Source organism: Palaemon carinicauda, chromosome 10 (genome assembly GCF_036898095.1).
Source record: "Palaemon carinicauda isolate YSFRI2023 chromosome 10, ASM3689809v2, whole genome shotgun sequence".
In the NCBI taxonomy this organism is placed as follows: domain Eukaryota; kingdom Metazoa; phylum Arthropoda; class Malacostraca; order Decapoda; family Palaemonidae; genus Palaemon; species Palaemon carinicauda.
The window spans coordinates 66,241,350-66,247,554 of record NC_090734.1 but is presented as its reverse complement, the minus strand read 5'-3'; the positions used below and the strand labels follow the sequence as shown (position 1 = coordinate 66,247,554).

Here is a 6,205-nt window from a genome sequence, read left to right as displayed (position 1 = left end):
GTCTGCGTCAGTTAGCGGCTGGGAATGGCAGTCCAACAACTCGTCGACGTCTTCAGTCGTCATGTCGCCAAACCCGTCACCTCCAATTATCGCAGCCAACTGCACAGATTTTGCGTATTGCAGAGTGTTGGATTTCAGACGGAGTAAATCCCTCGTCGTCGTAAACAATCTGGGGCCACAACTTCTTCCAGCTCGCATTAATGGTTGCAGGTTTCATTTCCTGCAGTGCCTTCTGAATGTTCTGCAGGCATGTTGCTATGGTGTACTGCCGCCAGTACGCCTTCAATATAAAATCTTCATCTTCATCTTCTTGGGCAGCATCCACACACGCAACGAGGTCCGCCAAGGTATTCTTCGTGTAGAGGGCCTTGAACGCCCTGATAACCCCCTGGTCCATCGGTTGAATTAAATGACGTGGTGTTGGTGTGGGCAGGAACTCAACCTGAACGCCCTCACGCGACAGGTCAGTTGCGTGTCCACCAGCGTTATCAATAAGGAGAAGGATCTTGAATGGCAAGCCCTTCTCTAAGAGATATTGACTGACTTGCTGGATGAAACACTGGTGGAACCAGTTGGAGGTCAGCATCTTCGTAATCCATGCTTTTGGATTATGCATCCAGTACACGGGCAGGAGATTCTTATTCTTATTTTCAAAGCGCGAGGATTTTTCGACTTGTAAGCCCCGGCTTTAGCAAGGGTAACGCGATCCTTGAATGCTTTAAAGCCAGAGGCTTTGGCTTCTTCTTTGAACAGGAAAGTTTGTGACGGCATTCTCTTCTAAACCAAGCCGGTCTCATCCATATTAAACACTTGTTTCCGGCTTGTATCCACCTTCGGCGATAATATTCTTGAACGTCTCGTTCACGTAAGTTTCAGCAGCGGCAGTGTCAGCGGAAGCAGCCTCGCCATGCAGGGAAACGCTTTTCAGGGCGAAGCGTTTCTGAAACTTCGCGAACCATCCTTTGCTGGCGGAAAAAAACGTTGTTTCTGAGGCTGGGAATCAGTGGATGTCCCTGGTTGAGGTTCATCTAGATCATCATCATCTTCAGCATGGTCGCCATCGTCGTCTTGAGGTTCCTTTGCCGCAAAATTCTCATACAAGCTCAAAGCCTATTGTTCGGATGGTGTTCGTATCCAAGGCTATGGTTCTTTTTTCCGGCAGTCGGCAATCCACACTGCTAAATCACCTTCCATGCGTGACGATCGTTTTATTACGCGTGGGTAAGACGACTCGCTTCGCTGATCTGCTAAAGGTGATGGTAGCCTTCTTTCTAATGTTCGCCTCGTCCTTCTTGATATAGCGAATGGTGATTCGTTTGACTCCAAAATGGCAGGCTGGGCTGCTGCCGCGTAACTTCTACCATCTTTTAACATCTCGAGAAGCGTCACCTTCTCAGCAATCGTCATCATCTTTCGGTGGCGTTTAGGCTCACTACCAGCCTTAGTAGAAGCAGAACGCTTGGGAGGCATTGTACAGTAGGGGTTTAACAGAAAGTTCAACAAAAGGTTCAACTTAAAACATGTGTGTGTGTGTGTGTGTATATATATATATATATTATATATATATATATATATATATATATATATATATATAATATATATATATATATTTGGTGTGCAGCAGGGTCCAAAAAAACATCAGTTAAAAGGCCATAATTTATTTAGAGACGTTCTCGAACATTGCAATGTTCATTATCAATCTGTAAAAGATAATATAAAATTCTTAAAATTTGTACAAATAATTTAAAACAAAATAGTAAAAGAGTATTAAAACATTATTGATTTTATAACGGAAAATTCGTAAGAAAACTAAAACAGTAAAACAAAAGAGAACCAGTGCTCACCAGACCATCCATAAGAAAAGGTGAAGAACGAATGAGTAAAAATTGTTACCCACCTACGACTTCAGTTATGCTAAGAAAAGAGGAGAGGCAGAGATATTAGAGTTTAAAGAAGGAACAAGCCGTTTGATATATAATGACTCAAGGGTAGTTAGAAATTCGCTTTGTTTTGTCCCACCAATAATTTTTAAAGTGTTTTTTGTTTACTTGTATTTTGCACATGGCGGCATGATTCCTTATATTCGAAAATTCTGGGTTACCAAGTCTCTGACCAGTTCCTAAAGCTGTATCCCATATGGCTACCAGTATCTCACCTGCAACAACCTTCGGCAAGATCCAACATAGATACCGGGAACATCCCGGGCACTTGAATTTATAAATTATGTTGGACCTCATGAAGGTCTGCAGTTTGTCTTTGTAGCCAAAAAATACATTAATTTTGAGTGGATTGATTGGGATTAGTTTGATGTTGAGGCAGCCGAACCTCTTTTTCTATTATTTTCTTAAGTTTGATGGAAAAACTTGTTGTCAGATAAGTAAGGAATTGTAGCGAAAATATTTTTCTTTTTGACATTATACGATGGTATTGTAGTGGAGAAATGTCGTAAAAGGAGCTTGTTTATAACCTTATGAACCATACTTTCAGGGTAAGAGTTTTGCTTGAAAAAATTAACTAAAAATAAAATCTCCTTATGAAAGAGTGACCAGCTTGAGGAATAACGCAGCGCCCCTATAAACAAGTGTGTATATAGTATTTAGTTTAAAATTAAAAAAACAGGAACTATAAAAATTGTTGGCAAGGCCAGTGTATGTCTTTTTTCGATACACAGTTGTAAATAAATTCACCATTGTCTCTGCTTACGTTAATGTCTAAAAAAGGGTAGAGAGTTGTTGTTCTCTTTTTCTATAGTGAACTTCATATTTTGGTGTTGAATATTTATATGGTTTAAAAACATTTCGCTATGCCATGGCTGTTTAAATAACACAAAAGTATCATCAACAAATCTTCTATAATACACTGGCTTAAAAGTGTCTGGACAACTATTTAAAAAATTTTCTTCAAAAGATGACATAAAAATATTTGCAAACAAGGGTCCTAACGGAGAACCCATGGCAACTCCATCGACCTGCGAATAGAGTTGGCCATTAAAAACAAACATGGAGTCTTGCACAGCAAGCTCAAGAAAAGTCTTAAAATAATGTCTGTTAAAACCATGAAAAAATAACTTGATCGTCATAAAAATTTTATCTAAAATAATATTAATTGTTTCATTTAGTGGCACATTTGTAAAAAGAGATTCTACATCAAAACTTGTCATATGTAGATCACCATCTTGTAAAATTATTTGTTGCTGAAAACTCACAGCCATTTTTTAGTGAGAACTGATTGCACGAGAAATCACTGAGCAAAGAGACAAGGTGTTTTGATATTGTATAAGACGGGTTGTTATAGGCTGCCATAATGGGTCTGATTGGAACTCCTTCCTTATGTATCTTTGGTAGTCCGTATAAAATGCTAAAAGAAGAACCTGTCACAAAAAGTTTCTGATACGTTATTTCATTTAAAATACCTTCATTTTTTAGTTTTCTCAAAAATCTGTTAATTTTGTCTTCTTTTTTTGTAAATGTCCAAAAAATTTGGTTCACCGTGTAACTTAAATTTAGTTTGGTCTGCAAGAATGTTATTAACCTTATCAATATAGTCTGATTTATTGAGCAGTACAACACCTTTACCCTTATCTGGTTTACAAATAACCAAACTATCTCGTTTTGCCCTAGTTTTTGTAGGATACTCAAATCCTCTTTCCTGAAAAAACGGTGTCCAAGACACTCTCAACTTAGTGTAAGTTTTATGTAAAAGGAAAGACAACTTATGTTGCAAACCACTGAGGTCATTGATCAAATTTAAACCCTTGAGTCGTTGAAAAAGCATTTCGAAAGGAAAGTAGAAGTCTGCATACTTAGGTCTGTAGGAGGGCAAATTGAAATCCAACCCAAATGATAACAAAAACTCTTCTCTTTTGGAGAGAACATAGTTAGATAAATTAAAAATACAACAGTTTCTCTTATTAAAATTAGGAGTAACAACACCTAGTGCTTTCAGTTTCTTTTGATGACGTAGTTGTACAGACGAGACATAATCATTTACAAAATCATTAAAAAGTTTCTGATAAATAAAACGGTCAATAAAAGATAAATCCTGAAAAAGTTGTTCTCGAAGGCGACAAATATTAGTACTTGTATTTTCAATAAGTTTCTGCTTCGTCTCAATCTCCTTCTTAAGTAGTTCGTCCAAGGCATTTCTGTAAAATTCGGTGTGATATAACGAGGTCTTGTAGAGCCTGAACCGAACAAACTTGGGGTGTACTCCATTTAAAAGACAATACTGTAGGAAATCCAAATCACACTTGGCTTTCTCTTCTTTCAAGGTCGATTTCTCCAGTTTTCTCGAGGTGGTCAGGGTCACTGGTGGATATACACACTTGTTTATAGGGCGCTGCGTTATTCCTCAAGCTGGTCACTCTTTCATAAGGAGATTTTATTTTTAGTTAATTTTTTCAAGCAAAACTCTTACCCTGAAAGTATGGTTCATAAGGTTATAAACAAGCTCCTTTTACGACATTTCTCCACTACAATACCATCGTATAATGTCAAAAAGAAAAATATTTTCGCTACAATTCCTTACTTATCTGACAACAAGTTTTCCATCAAACTTAAGAAAATAATAGAAAAAGAGTTCGGCTGCCTCAACATCAAACTAATCCCAATCAATCCACTCAAAATTAATGTATTTTTTGGCTACAAAGACAAACTGCAGACCTTCATGAGGTCCAACATAATTTATAAATTCAAGTGCCCGGGATGTCCCGGTATCTATGTTGGATCTTGCCGAAGGTTGTTGCAGGTGAGATACTGTAGCCATATGGGATACAGCTTTAGAACTGGTCAGAGACTTGGTAACCCAGAATTTTCGAATATAAGGAATCATGCCGCCATGTGCAAAATACAAGTAAACAAAAAACACTTTAAAATTATTGGTGGGACAAAACAAAGCGAATTTCTAACTACCCTTGAGTCATTATATATCAAACGGCTTGTTCCTTCTTTAAACTCTAATATCTCTGCCTCTCCTCTTTTCTTAGCATAACTGAAGTCGTAGGTGGGTAACAATTTTTACTCATTCGTTCTTCACCTTTTCTTATGGATGGTCTGGTGAGCACTGGTTCTCTTTTGTTTTACTGTTTTAGTTTTCTTACGATTTTCCGTTATAAAATCAATAATGTTTTAATACTCTTTTACTATTTTGTTTTAAATTATTGTACAAATTTTAAGAATTTTATATTATCTTTTACAGATTGATAATGAACATTGCAATGTTCGAAACGTCTCTAAATAAATTATGGCCTTTTAACTGATGTTTTTTGGACCCTGCTGCACACCAAATATTATATCTTCACCTGTAATTCCTGGATACGTCCCTGATGTTGCATCGACTTCTTTTCGTCTTTCTCTTCGCGTTTAAGCTGAGATGTCGCCGTTTTCAGCACTTTTCGCAACTCCTCCAACATCGCTATCCACCAGTGACCCTGACCACCTCGAGAAAACTGGAGAAATCGACCTTGAAAGAAGAGAAAGCCAAGTGTGATTTGGATTTCCTACAGTATTGTCTTTTAAATGGAGTACACCCCAAGTTTGTTCGGTTCAGGCTCTACAAGACCTCGTTATATCACACCGAATTTTACAGAAATGCCTTGGACGAACTACTTAAGAAGGAGATTGAGACGAAGCAGAAACTTATTGAAAATACAAGTACTAATATTTGTCGCCTTCGAGAACAACTTTTTCAGGATTTATCTTTTATTGACCGTTTTATTTATCAGAAACTTTTTAATGATTTTGTAAATGATTATGTCTCGTCTGTACAACTACGTCATCAAAAGAAACTGAAAGCACTAGGTGTTGTTACTCCTAATTTTAATAAGAGAAACTGTTGTATTTTTAATTTATCTAACTATGTTCTCTCCAAAAGAGAAGAGTTTTTGTTATCATTTGGGTTGGATTTCAATTTGCCCTCCTACAGACCTAAGTATGCAGACTTCTACTTTCCTTTCGAAATGCTTTTTCAACGACTCAAGGGTTTAAATTTGATCAATGACCTCAGTGGTTTGCAACATAAGTTGTCTTTCCTTTTACATAAAACTTACACTAAGTTGAGAGTGTCTTGGACACCGTTTTTCAGGAAAGAGGATTTGAGTATCCTACAAAAACTAGGCAAACGAGATAGTTTGGTTATTTGTAAACCAGATAAGGGTAAAGGTGTTGTACTGCTCAATAAATCAGACTATATTGATAAGGTTAATAAC

General features: G+C 37.2%; 1 protein-coding gene across 1 annotated transcript in view; it reads left to right on the top strand.

The window, feature by feature from the left end:
- The window catches only part of LOC137648623 (vesicle-fusing ATPase 1-like), a 451,093-nt gene that overhangs the window by 221,499 nt on the left and 223,389 nt on the right, over positions 1–6,205 (top strand). The window lies entirely within an intron of this gene.